A 13,019-nucleotide genomic window follows, 5' to 3' on the forward strand; every position below is an offset into this window, starting at 1 on the left:
TCAAGGCTGCAATAGGCTGCGGTCCCCTCCCCGCACACACGCTCACCATAACCCCTTCTCCTCAGCCCAGGCAAAAATCAGCTGAAACGGGGGCAGGGGGGGAGCTTTTATTAATTACTGGTAATTACTTATTTTACATATTGTTATTGATTTTTTTTGTTGAAAGTAGCTGATTATATTTAAAAGATAAGGACGAAAAATGTCTGCCCAGGCAGCTAAATCACTGAAACAAGGCTACAAAGCTCCGACCGCACATAGCAGACCTTGCCAAGTGTTTCAAAACTGAATAGTCATTGGGTTGGCAGATAATTCAGAAACTATTTGTATGAGCTGTTTATCAAATTATTAACTGCACAGATGTTGTTTGGTTGAAGAGCAGCTGAACCTTCTCTCTGCCAGCCGTGGAGACAAAGGTCTGCAGGAATAATTGGAGATGTGCATGGAATATTAAATTAATTTACTGCTCTTAATTCTTATGCAAATCCTGACCCCTGATAGAGCCTATCAATTACCCTGCATACAGGGAAAAGAAAGGAGAACAGTTTCTTTCTTTTCTTTTCTTTCCTCTCCTTTTCTTTTTCTTTTTTTCCTGTTGTTCTTCTTTTTTGTTTTTGTTGGTGGTGGTGTGTGGGGTTTTTTTTAAGGAATTTGAAAACGAAAATACTTGGGGGGGGGGAAGCCATTTGCAGGAGAAGCAAAGAGCTGGGACTATTTAATTGAATCTCCTAGTTGCAGTGATGTCCTTTGGGAGTACAGACACGTTTTTAAAAATAGCGGGGGGCAGTGGAGGAGGCCTGGGACTGGAGGCCAGGGACACGCCGAAATAGCTCCACATGTTTGCGGTAGGAGAGAGGGTGGAGGGGGCCAAACCCAGCTAATGCGACATTTGTTTTTCTACAGTCTCAGTGGGGGATGACTGGAGGCCTGAAACTGAGCTCCTGGCAGATTTTGGGGACGATATGGGCACGGGGGCACTGTGGAGGCCCTGTCCCATGCCCACCCTCCCTGGGGGCCAGCGAGGCCCTCACCCAGGCCTCACGGCTGCCATGCCTTGCCGCTTCCAGGGCTCGGGGCTTCGTTGTCTGAGCAGATCCCTTTGGCGCGGTGCATTATTTGGGAAGGATTTAACACTGCCAGAAGCGTGGCTGATTCTGCCAGTAATTAACATGAAGGAAGAAAGGCAATTTGTAGTTAAGTCCATTGTGAGATCCCAGGTAAAATGGAGTACAATTTAATTGGTCTTCATTAAAAAGAGCTATTTTTCTAATATTGAGAAAAGACCTCGTCTTGGGCACTTTTTTTAATTGGGGTTGTGTATGTACTGTTTAGTCAATGTTTAAAAAAGACTCCAGTCCTTATTCTTTCATCATATTTTCTAATAAGGGTAAATAAATAGGATGAATAATGTGATCGGTCTATCCCTCGACCTTTGAAAGACCTCAGCAGCGAAATGATGTTTCAAGCTCCTTTCGTCACATCCAATATGCACTGCCTTTCAGCTCTCCGCAGCCCAAACAAAAGCCGTACAACAATATCAATTAATCATGCAGCAGGCAAACAAGGAGATTTATTCCACTACAAATAGCCTCACAGAGAGATCCTGAATGGGCTTGATTAGCATGAGAAAAGAGGAGCAAAACTCCACAGTTCAACAGCTAAAGAGCAATTTGATGGGGCTGGGATTGGGAAATTACTTGATTAGTGTCTGTTGGAAGGGAACACGATTAGGACACGGCGGCCGCGAGTCCCGGCCCCGCCGCAGGGCGCAGGGCCGCGGCACCGGGGAGAAAAGGGGGGCAAAACAACCCGACCCCCCGCCGATTTCCCCGCAGCCGCTCCAGCGCTCCAGGGCGCCGGCAAACTCTCGGGCTGCGGTGCAGGACGGCGGGCAAGCCCCGCTTTTCTGGGGGTGCTTCCCTCCCGGGGGGGGTGGAATCCCGCAGAGCTCCAGCTTAACCAAAATAAACCGGCTTGGGAAAAAAAAAAAAAACACCTCGTCGGCTGTGCTCGCTCGTGTCTTTTCTCGGCAAACGGAGCCCCCCGCCGCGGGGAAGCGCCCGGGGCCCGCGGCAGCACCGCGCAGGCTGCGCGGCCGCGGCGTTTCGCGGCTCTGCGGCCGCTTTGCAGCCCGGTTTCCCTCCCCGCGGCTGGGCGAAGGTTAAAGCGAAGCAATAGGCAGGGGACCAGAGTCCCGCGTTATCTTAAATCCTGGTAAGTGTTTGGAGATTTCGCCCCCCCCCCCCGCCTTACTCCTCGCGTACACAGCATATTCGTATAATTTCATTTATCCAGCAAATCTAATTAGCAATCCGAGGATGACATTAATACCGATATAATTAAGTCTGTGATGACCAGATTAGCAAGCGCGCACTGAGAGCCTTAAAGGAACATCGCACCTTGGCATCCGGGGACCAAAGCAAGAAGGGGTAAAATCTTGCTTTTTAAAAAAAGGGGGGGGGGGGGGGAATGCACGAAAAAAGAAAGGAAACACTTGCAAAATCGCGCATATCGGGCTTAGCGCTTCAAGTGCCAATTAACAAACCCAGCGCATCGGCGCCGCGTCTCCGGCTGCAGCTCGTGCAGGAAACGTCTGTCCGCAGCCTCTGCGCCGGGAGCGGAGAGGGGACGGGGAGGGGGACGGGGGGGGAGGGACGGGAAGGGGGACGAGGAGGGGGACGGGGGGGAGGACGCGGAGGGGGACGCGGCGGTGCCGGCCCCGCTCCCTAGCCAGGCCCCGGGCGCCTGCTTTCTATCTTCTCGCCGCTTTCCTCTCTCTTTTCGACTTATTCCCGATTCACATGATATTGTTTTGCAAAGAAAAAAAAAAGGAAAGAAAAAAAACCAGAGCCAAAAGAGTCGCTCTGCAATTTATTCCAATGGGTGGCTTTTAAGAAGCTGGCAATTTGAGACGGCTGGGTGTTATTTAGTGCAATATGAAATCAAATGATCCTATTTCTCAAATAACAGTGTCTGTGAGGAGAAGTGAATACTCTGGAAAGGTAATTGTCTCCTGATGGTATTTCCATTATACCCCAATCCCGGCCTAAATGGCGTTCAGCGCCGTGCTGAAAGCGAGCGGCTGAAATCGATACGCGAGAGGGAAGGGAAGAAAACGCCGATCTGCGTGTTGGCACCTCGCTTGGAGGCACCTCCCGCTCGGTCCTTCTCCTAAACGAGCCCGACGCTGCTAAAACCCAAAACCTCCAGTGTTGCTGCAGCTGCGGTGGCTGCGGCCGAGTTTCGTTTTGCTTTTAGTGAAGGGCCGGAGGCAACTTCCCCTCTCCCGAAACTTCGCAAACTTCCCAAGTGTGAGAGCCTGCCCGGGCCAGCGGTCGGGTTCAGCCGGGCAGGAGGCAGCTGAAGGCAACGAGAGGAGCAGGAGCCGTGTCCCCCTGCCCGGGGGCAGAGCAGTGTCCCCTGCCCGGGGCCGCCTCCGCCTCCCCCGGCAGCCTCTGGGCGCCCTCGCCCTGGCCCCGCCGCGCTGGTCCTGGGCTGCAGGGTCCTGAGGACAGAGTTAGGGGAGGGGGAAAAAAGAGAGAACAGACAGTATTAAAAGCAAGGTCTGTATACCCGCTTGCGTGGGAACCGGAGAGAATAATCGTAACGTACTTTTTTTTTTTTTTTTGGTCTCTGTGGAGCTATTATTTCCTCGTTGTGCTGGGTACAAAAGAAAATACATTTAAGCCCGAGGTAGCAGCTAAGCGTACTGAAGGCTGCTTATTATGAACACTGACACAGTTCACCCGTGAGGCAGCGCCTTACATTTAAAATCTCGTTGCTAAAGAGAAACCGCGCCGGAGTCAAGGTAAGGTGCGTGGCAGGAGACACGCCGGGAGCTGCCCCCGTCTCGTCAGCCCGGGGGTCAGCGAGAGGAGAGACCCCTGGGAAGGGGCGGCTTTGCAGGCGAATCCTCCGTAATTTAAAAAAAAAAAAGTCCGAACCTTTTTCCTTCGGCAGGATCTGCCCCAAGAGCAACGTCCTGGCCGCAGATGAGCTCACGGGCGTAGGAAGCGCGCAGCCGGCCGCGGGGCTCGGGCGGGACCCGCCGGGGGCCTTCGCCACCCCGCTGCGGAGCCGAAGAGCAGCGACCCCCGCCTTGGAGGGGGCTAGCGAAGGGGAAGTAGGTCTGTTCCCGGGCAGAGGAAGCGAGTTAACAAACAGACCGATTCCTCGTTATTTTTCCCCTCGGAGAAGCCCCGCTTGGCAGCCGGGCTGCGTCCCCCCGCCGAGGCGCGGCGAGGAGCGGGGCATGTTTGTACATGTGCGGCTTTCGGAGCGTTTTCACCCCTGAAATGTCGGCGCTGATCTTGAACTCGACACCCGCCTAGCACCCGAGTTTTAAATCCTGCAGCAGACAACCTGCGGGCGGCAAAGCTCCCGTGCGGCCGTCAGGGCGTCCAAAGGCGCTGACTTCGATTATTTATTGTTATTGTTGATCACATTCACTCAGCGACACTTGAAAAGCAGCAGGGATCAGCCGAAATAGGTGTGTTATTTGGCAACACCGTCCCTTCCCTGTAACGCCTCCGTCTCCTGCATGTTAATTTTTTAAGTACACTGATTTCAAATGGGAGTGATTGCCTCTGTCGCTCGCTATTATGTGGCATCACGGCAGCTCCCACCCCGGCCACGCTGCCGAAATGATAAAATTACCAGAATAAAATCACTCGAAGTAAACGACGGCCAAAAAAAAAAAAAACAAAAAACAAAAAAACGCAGTAAATATGGTCCCACGGAAACCACAAGGAAAACGCAAGCGTGACCTACCTTCAGCCGCTCGCACCTCAATAGTAACGCGGCGGTGGGGCAATGGGGAAAGCAACGCTATTTTAGTAGGAGAGCGGAGCTGCTCACGGCTTCCTAAATCTCTGGCAAACCAATTTCGTCGGGGGAAGAGGCGGGTAGAGCGGAGCATGTAGTGACCCTCTTTAATGGCAAACAAGCAACACGGAATGATTAAATGGCTCGGTTGCATTTTTCGGTAATCGCCATTACAACAGAAGGGATTAAAATGCTTGTGGCTCTGTCACTCCGAGAACCTTTAGGACCAAAGGTGCGAGAAGCCCTTTTGCAGCCGCTCCCGAAAATGATATTTGCGCGGTGCCTCGTGCTGCTTTTTAGCTAGAGGGGGTTTTCTCCCTGTTGCTTGCCAGGAGTTTTGCTTTGGGGGGTTGCTTGCCTGCCCCCCCCCGCCCCGTTTTGCACCTGGCCGCGTCGCCCCGCGGCGGCCCCCGGCGCTGCGCGGCCGCCTCACCTCTCCGCGCACCCGGCGCTTCGCGGAGGCTCTGCCGGGAGGCTGCAAAAGGCGAGAGCGGCCGGGAGGAAGGTCGATTGCTGGGGGCGAGCCCGGCAGCAAAGCCGTGGGTTTGGCGGTGGGTTTTTTTTGGGGGGGGGGGGGGGAGCAGCCTCGGAGGGGCCCTTGCTGCTCCCCGCAGCCCTGGGGTTGGGGGAGGCTGCCTGGGGCGGTGCAAGGTGCACGGCTGTATTTCCATATTTCGCCCTCGCCTTGCACCTGACGCCTAATTGCTGTCAAGCGAGCAAGCCTCATCCAGCGCCGGGACGGCGGGCAGGTGCGTCCCCAGGCGCTTTGGGGCAGGGGCCTGCTGGGCCCCCGGGCCTCTGCCCTCCTCCCCGCCGTGCCCCCAACGAGGCCCCCGGCAGCGCTGGGTGGTGGCGGGGGGGGGGGGGAGTCCCCCACTGCTGCGCACCCCCGGAGCCATCAGGAAGAGCAGGGAAAGGTTCCCCCTCTGTGGGGCAGGACGGGAGCGGAGTCCCCCGAGCGGACGTGTAGGTGTGGGATGGGGGGCACCGGCGCATCCCGGGGGACCCTCTCCGCGGGGACCCACTCATCTCCAGGCGTCTGCCGGGGATGGGGGGCACCGAAGCCAGAACACCTGGTTAGCCAGGAAACGTTGTCAAGCTTGCGTTGCACCACCCGTGTCGCTCTGCGCGTCCTCTCAAAGAAGTCATAATAAAAATACATTTCCGCAAGCCTTGTAGAAAAGCCTTTGTGAAACACCTGCTTTCCAGTGGTCTTGCTGCTGCAAGTTTTGAGAAAAACAAGCAGAAATGTGGTCCGTAAAACCTGTGAGAATAGAGCTTCGGATAAACCGGTTAAACCTGACTTTGTTGATGCTCATTTTCTGCAAAAATGTGAGCAGAGGTATCTTATTGAGCCAGAATAAAGGCTTGCTTATTGAAAAGTTTACTGGATCATTGCAATCGTCTATGCTTATCTTTCTCAGTTTTTTTCATTTACTGAAGAAAATAAGTGTGGCCTGTTCAGCAATCTGCACGACGCATTCGCTGGGAATGCAAGGTGTCGCTCATATACTATAGCTGAAAGGATACAGCCTTCCGTGACAGAGAATATCCCCTATAGAACACACATACACATAAGCATTCTTTTTTTTCCTTTTGGGATCACATTTTTGCCATGTTGGATCTCTGCCCAGAGATGACCTTTAATAAAACATTTGGCACAACCTGCTTTTGGGTTCTCCCTGTGCAAAAGGTTACCCTTATCCCATTACGTTCCCACTCCAGTAACATGCACACACCTGACTCGATATCCAGCAGTTAGCTTGTCTTGTCAATTTGGCTGTGTTCTTAACCCAAGCAGAGTTTGAAGGCAATTGATTTGAGTGTCCTGAGTCTGTGGGTACTGGACCCATTTTCCTGCAGGGCAAAAATGTGCAGGGCATTTGAACCGTTAGCCACACAGAAGCAAGAGTAAAACATCTGTATCCAGATGTACCCAGGGCTGTATCCAGCGCTATGCACCAGAGCTTGCTGGGCAGTCCTTGTGCCTCATCTACACGTTTTGCCCTGGGAAAAAATCCTGGCCTGAGTTATCCTGGGCTAATTGCAAGGGAATTTTCTCATCTTTGCTTTGTCAGCATGAGAATTTCATCCCATCACGTTACAGCGTCACCTCGTGATACATGATCTTAAAAGATAGTAAGTGTGAAGAAGCTGGGGTTGGGATGGGATGTAGGTGCAGGCAGCTGGAGATAAACTGCAAGTGAGATCGTGTTCAGACCTCTCGAGCTCGTGGTGCCTGTAAATCATGCCATTTTGCCTCTCAGGTAGGCTTGGCATCCTTAGTGCTCCATGGGAGTTAGGTGTTGAAAATTTCCCTGTTACTCAAGTAGCACATCACAGTTATGATTTGACCTGGCCTTTATGATACCCACATAAAGTAGTAAGTAGCCATAAAGTAGCAAACATGTCCCTTTTACAGGTGGAAATAGCTGAGAGTTCAAAAGTGGTTTCTCTGCAGCCTTAGTGTCTTGATAAAAATGCCCATTGGCTAGCCAAGAGCCAAAACATCAAAAATCATGGGACATTTTTAAAAAACTAACCTTTTTGCACCTGTGGTTTCTCCTGTCATTCCCATCTCCAACTGCCTGACACACAAAGCTGACGCTCTGTTTATTGGCCTTTTCCCACTTCATTGCATGGAAGCGAAAACTCGCCTCAGGAAACGCCGTGCGGCTGTGGAAGTGCTGGCCTGCTCTGCATGAGCTCACTGACCAGCATCAGCTCCACGAGAGGCAATCTGGGCAGAGGCTTTGCTTTAAAGTGGGGCCCTGCTTGGGAGCCGGTCAGACTGTCCATTCCTGCACGGCAGTGGCTCTTCAACCCACCGGTCCGGAAGAAGGTGGGTTGGGATTTTATTAAGCTCTGTCCACACTAATGCCAGGACGCAGAGTGGGCAAGACCTCCCAGGCTGGTTTTGCTGACCTACGCCACCAGGTATGTCCACAACCGGCAAGAGCCACCTGCTTTCCAGTCCGCTGGCCCCAATGACACAGGGGCTGAGAACTTGCCCATCAGTATTTAACACCCTAAATTATTCCCAGCATGGCACTATTCCAAATTCAATAAATACTGAGGGTGCCAGATGAAGGCAAATGCCTGGAGCCACATTCAAATGCTTAAGCCTCCCTTAGCCTCTGAACCTCTCCAGGGAAACAGGACACCCCTCTAGGCCATCAAACTGCTCTTAGACAGTTCCTGTGTGTGCTTCTACGAGCAGTCAAAACACTCTGGACTTTAAGCCTGCAAGTCAGCCCAATGAAATAGACCTTTGCTATTCACTGACCTTAACTGCTTATCCGTGTTACATTAATATTTCCTCAAAAGCAGATCTGACGCTTATCTTTGAGCACGATCTAAATGCATAGTTGGAATATTTTCCATCTGTTCTCAAGCCTTTTTGACAGCTTCTGCTTCAGTTTCTGATTTATATTTGAATGATTATTTACTATTACATATAATAAATGGAGTGCAGAGGGCAGGGCCCAATAATGCTGAGCTCCGAGCAGACACAGCTTAATTAATTTAATAGTCTCATGCTTGTTTGCCTGCTTTTCAAATGAATGAATAGATTATGCGTATGGATCATTTCACTCACCACCGGAACAATCTTCTACACAAGACAGAGGGAAAAATGCTCAATAAATCACAGCAAAAGCAGCATGGCAATTTGGGACAGGAAGTGGAAAATACCGTGTCCACCTGAAATTAGATTTCAAAGGAACAGAGAATTCAGAAGAACAGAATATAGCTATTACTCTAAGTGAAATTGGGCCTGGCTCTGGAGATAACATTTTGCCGAAAGGCAAGCCAGGTTCTCTAGCAATTTGCAGGGTCCAGACATTCAGTTCCACACCTAATGCCAATGTAAAAATAAAATAGAGACCAAACAGTGACCAGAAATTAGTTCACATTTAAAAACAATTCTAGCTAAAGGGAACATGATTATTTTCCATGTATGCTGCCAATGTTATTTTGTTGATTTGCTCACTTTTATTTTGAAGAGTGACTGGTGACTTGCAAACATCCATACTGAAACAAAAATGCCTTTAAAAGGGTTTAAATATTGTGGTTTATGGTAGTGAGGGAGTCTCCTGAGAGAATCTGTGTTTGTAAATGCATATATAAAGAGAAACATTTCATTACTTGTGGCAATGGTTAGAAATAGCCATAGAATCTTATTTCATTCACCCAAACACCGCTAAACCACAAGCCTGGTCCAAGTACTCCCTTTTGTTTCAAACCCTTATAGCTTGGAGCACTTGTTGAACCTGATGACAAGTGCATCAAAGTGGCTGACAATTATGAAATAAACAAATATCATTTGAGTCACTTTTGAGCCAAATCCAATAATACATAGATTAGCTTATTGATGTCGTTATCATATTGAATATTATTCATACTTCTGATATTTCTGCTGTGCAATAGCATTCTGTGCTCAGTAAACATCATATTATCTCACTATGCAAAAGGCTTCATTAATCACAACAGACAATAGGCCCTTTGAGTCTAGGGTTTTGGATCTCGGAGTCTTTTTACCTTGTTTAAATGCCTTGTCCTTGTCAACACAGAAAGCAACTCTCCCTAACAGAGTACTACAAAACGTTGTGCTAAAAGGCAAACATTATCTAATGCTGTTAGAGAATTTCTCTTTTAATTTTTCCTTTATTTTTTCATGACTTGTAGAGTAAAACTTTTCCAGCATTTCATTCAGTATATTAGGTTAATTCGCTCACGAGTTAAAATTCTAATGAAAATATATCTTTGTCCTTTACAACAGTAACAGCAGCAAGTGTTAAGATCAAGAAATGTGGACTTGACTGGTCAAATTGCGGTTGAGCTGTCTGTGTTGGAGAAGATGATGGAGAAAGGAAGATGGATGGGGAGCTGGGGAATAACATGGTCACGAAGCTATTGCTTTCCAGAAACAGTACCCTTGTAAAAAATCACATTGCATCACACAATACCGACTTGGCACAAAGGGCCATGCTTTGAAGGAGAGGAAGGCTGCTTTTGTGAGTATAAAAGTGCAAAATCTCTGCCCCGCTCTCTCCAGGCCCACTTCAATGTCACAAATATACGTCTGTGTACTTCAGCCTCAAGTACAAAGCAGAGAGCAAGATACTCAAGCACACAGGTTTGTTCATTCATTTGGAGAATTTGGTGGAGGTGTATTTAACCTCCCTTGACTGATGAACTCCATCCAGTGATTTTTAACAAAGTTGAGTATTGGAGGTTGTGGCTGAAATCTGTGATGTGTGCAGAGTCTCTCTGGGTAGGGCTACAGCTCATAGATTCATAAATTGTAGTCTGCGAAGTAGAAAAATACTTGGTGCTCTGGGATCAGGAATCAAGCCTTTGGATGGTCTGCTCTGAGTGGTCTAGCTCAAACTCAACTTCCTGTCTTGCACCTTAGAAAACCAAAATTTCAGTCCACATTTCTCCAGGGATGGGGAAACTCAGCACCATCAATCTACTCTTTCCTCTTCAGATAGCAACAGACACTACAGACACTGTGAGTTGCTGGTTAATTCCTGGGTCTACATCTAAGAAACAGAGGTGACTTTGAATCATCGGGCAAGTGTCTACATCTAAGAAACAGAGGTGACTTTGAATCATCGGGCAAGTGTAGAGACACAAAATCTCCCAGACCTCCTCTCCAGGTTCTTGGCTTTAGAAAAGCCAGAGAAGAATCAGGTCCCATCTGATCCCCTTCAGTTTTAGTCTCATGTGCTGTGTAGGAGACTTGAAAAGCCCTCAGAAATCGATTGAGAGGAAGCTTACTCAGCAAACTGCATCTAAACTGGTCTGTTCTCTGTGCCAAGGCATTTCCGGCTGGACAGGATTTGTCTCCTTAACAACATGGATGCGTAAACTATGGCCTGTGCTTGTATTTCTGTTCTGCAGGATTAATTCAAAATTCATTGAGAATGACATTACTAGAGACTTTTCAATGATTTCAATAGCCTTGAATAAGGCCCTTATATTCTTAATAAACATTATATAGTTTTAAATGCTCTGGTCTTGTTCTTAAGTTTTTAATGCAATCAGCAATTATCTTTGGCTTCTATGTTAACAAGTTCTTGCTGGAGGAACTCATTTTACCTGTCCTGTAGAAAGCAAAAACTGTTTTTCAGTAGGACAACATATTTTTTATTTATGCATCAGACACAAGTAATAATAGGTTTCAAGGAACTGTAACATTTAATAAAAGCATTTTATTACATTTAAATTTATTAAAATTTAAACATTAAATTCAACATGTTAATTACTATTTCCATGCATTGACACTGACAGTAGGAAATGCATCCACACAACTGCTCAGCAGAGATATGTTCACTGGTGTTATTTGCTCTTTGATTACTAATGTATTATTAGTGCTCTTCATTTGGGACTTGATTCATTAACAAAAAGACTTATATGGGCATTATGTAAATTTTTTGTATGTCTTTTACATAGCTACCAGGGCTTGTATTACGAATCTAATTGAAAAAAAATTGAAAATGTATTCAGTTATGTCTTGACTTGTGGGCAAGCTTTAGCTAAATGCAGAGAAATCAAATTAGAGCATAGAAAACCCCTCTTCTCGCTACATCACAGTCTGAGTTTCTGCTAATCCTTTTCCAGTGAAGTCATGCAAAACTCAACACTGTTTTATTTTAACAGAAATAGCAAAATGGTGGCAAATAACTAAGCTGAAATTTTCAGGCTGTCGCTTATATATACCATCACAGTATATGCTCTATACATCGGTGTTCGTAGCTAATCATCCCTTTCATTTTTAACCAATCATTTCCCTCTACTATTCTTGAAGTTGTGGTTTGGTTTATCCCAATCCAGCCTTTGTCAAGCAATATTTGTGTTCCTCACACTAAGTGAAACTCAGCTAATGTCACATAGGGCCCTTAATTTGTAAATTATTACTATTACTATTACTATTACTATTATTATTATTACAGCAGCACCAAGAACGGGCAGGTTTATTCAGAGGCAAGTGGTGTTAGGCATTGTCTTAACACGCAGTATGAGATGATGCCAGCAATTTATGGTTTTAAATAAACAGGTTCCCATCTTTCCTGGACTGTGTGTCATCCACTCCATTTTCCAGCTTTAGGTAGAGGCTGTGGTAGAAAATCTGTCACTGGTATATATTGTGTCTAGTGCTATTGCCCAGAAAAAAAATTGCATAAACCCATGACGGTGATCTCTAATAAATGTAGCCAAGGACCACTAACAGATGAGGGGTGAGAGGAGAGAGGCCAAGTATGAGACAGAAAGGTGAACTGTAGCACATGGGGGAAAAATGTATGGAGCAGACAGGAGATAAGTGGGCCAGAAAAAATTAGGGCTGAAATCTTTGGGAATATCCAAATACTAGAAAAGAAAGAAATATCTGATCTTTTTTTCCAGTTTTTCAAGGTGCCACAGTTCCTGCAAGTCCTGACATTTATCTCTTGCCACTGGCCACTCTCCTAATGTGTGACTCAAGTCTACTGAAGACTTTGGGTCTTTCCATCGATTTAACTTCAGGTTGGATTATCCCCTTATGGAACATTGCTGTCAGCAGCACAGAATTAATTAGGCTTATACAATAAGCAAGGTGCCCTGCAAACCAACAGAGAAACGCATCTGGGTACAGCTAGACGGTGCCCTTAAGTGTCGGGACACAGAATGAAACTTCAGGCCACTGAGCCTTTTCCTGGAAAAGAGCAACACAGGATGTCTTGGGAGGCATATACTTAACAGTCCCTTTCCATTTTTCCCTCTCCAAAGAGATCTTGCTTTTAAATTTCTTTTTCTTCTCTTTCTCTCGTTCATTTTTTTCTCCTCCAAGTGGGCCTTCCTGGGGCCAGATGCTCATCACAATGAGACAAATTCTGCACTTGGCAGAATACTGTTAAATCTTCAGAGGAAAGCAGGTTACTAAAAACACATGGTTTCTTCCCTAAATTAAAAAGGATGTGTAAAACTGTAAGATTAGTGCACATCAATCCCTTCATTTGAATGAAGAGACACCTTCGTTTGGCAGCTATTGGGAAAAACCTTAATTTTATTCAAAGTGCATTTAATAAGACAGCACGAGACAGATTTCTTTGACAGTGTTACAGCTCTTATCAGATTATATTAAAATTAAATTAAAACAATCTAAAAGAAGTGTTAAGTACTAAAGGGAGAACACAAACAAAACACTCCTCTTT

The 13,019-nt window shown here is 47.2% G+C and overlaps 1 long non-coding RNA gene across 2 annotated transcripts; it reads right to left on the reverse strand.

Moving 5' to 3' along the window:
* Positions 1 to 1,534: 1,534 nt before the first annotated feature.
* On the reverse strand, positions 1,535 to 5,245 carry LOC112986659 (uncharacterized). Of its 2 annotated transcripts, none has more exons than XR_010388624.1 (2): positions 4,768 to 5,245; positions 1,535 to 3,502 (listed from the first exon to the last, which is right to left on the reverse strand). It is a non-coding gene; the product is annotated as an uncharacterized LOC112986659 (long non-coding RNA). The 2 variants fall into 2 exon arrangements; XR_003260094.2 differs by lacking the exon at positions 4,768 to 5,245 and adding an exon at positions 3,942 to 4,759.
* Positions 5,246 to 13,019: the final 7,774 nt, after the last annotated feature.

The sequence above is a fragment of the Dromaius novaehollandiae genome, chromosome 3 (genome assembly GCF_036370855.1).
Source record: "Dromaius novaehollandiae isolate bDroNov1 chromosome 3, bDroNov1.hap1, whole genome shotgun sequence".
In the NCBI taxonomy this organism is placed as follows: Eukaryota; Metazoa; Chordata; class Aves; order Casuariiformes; family Dromaiidae; genus Dromaius; species Dromaius novaehollandiae.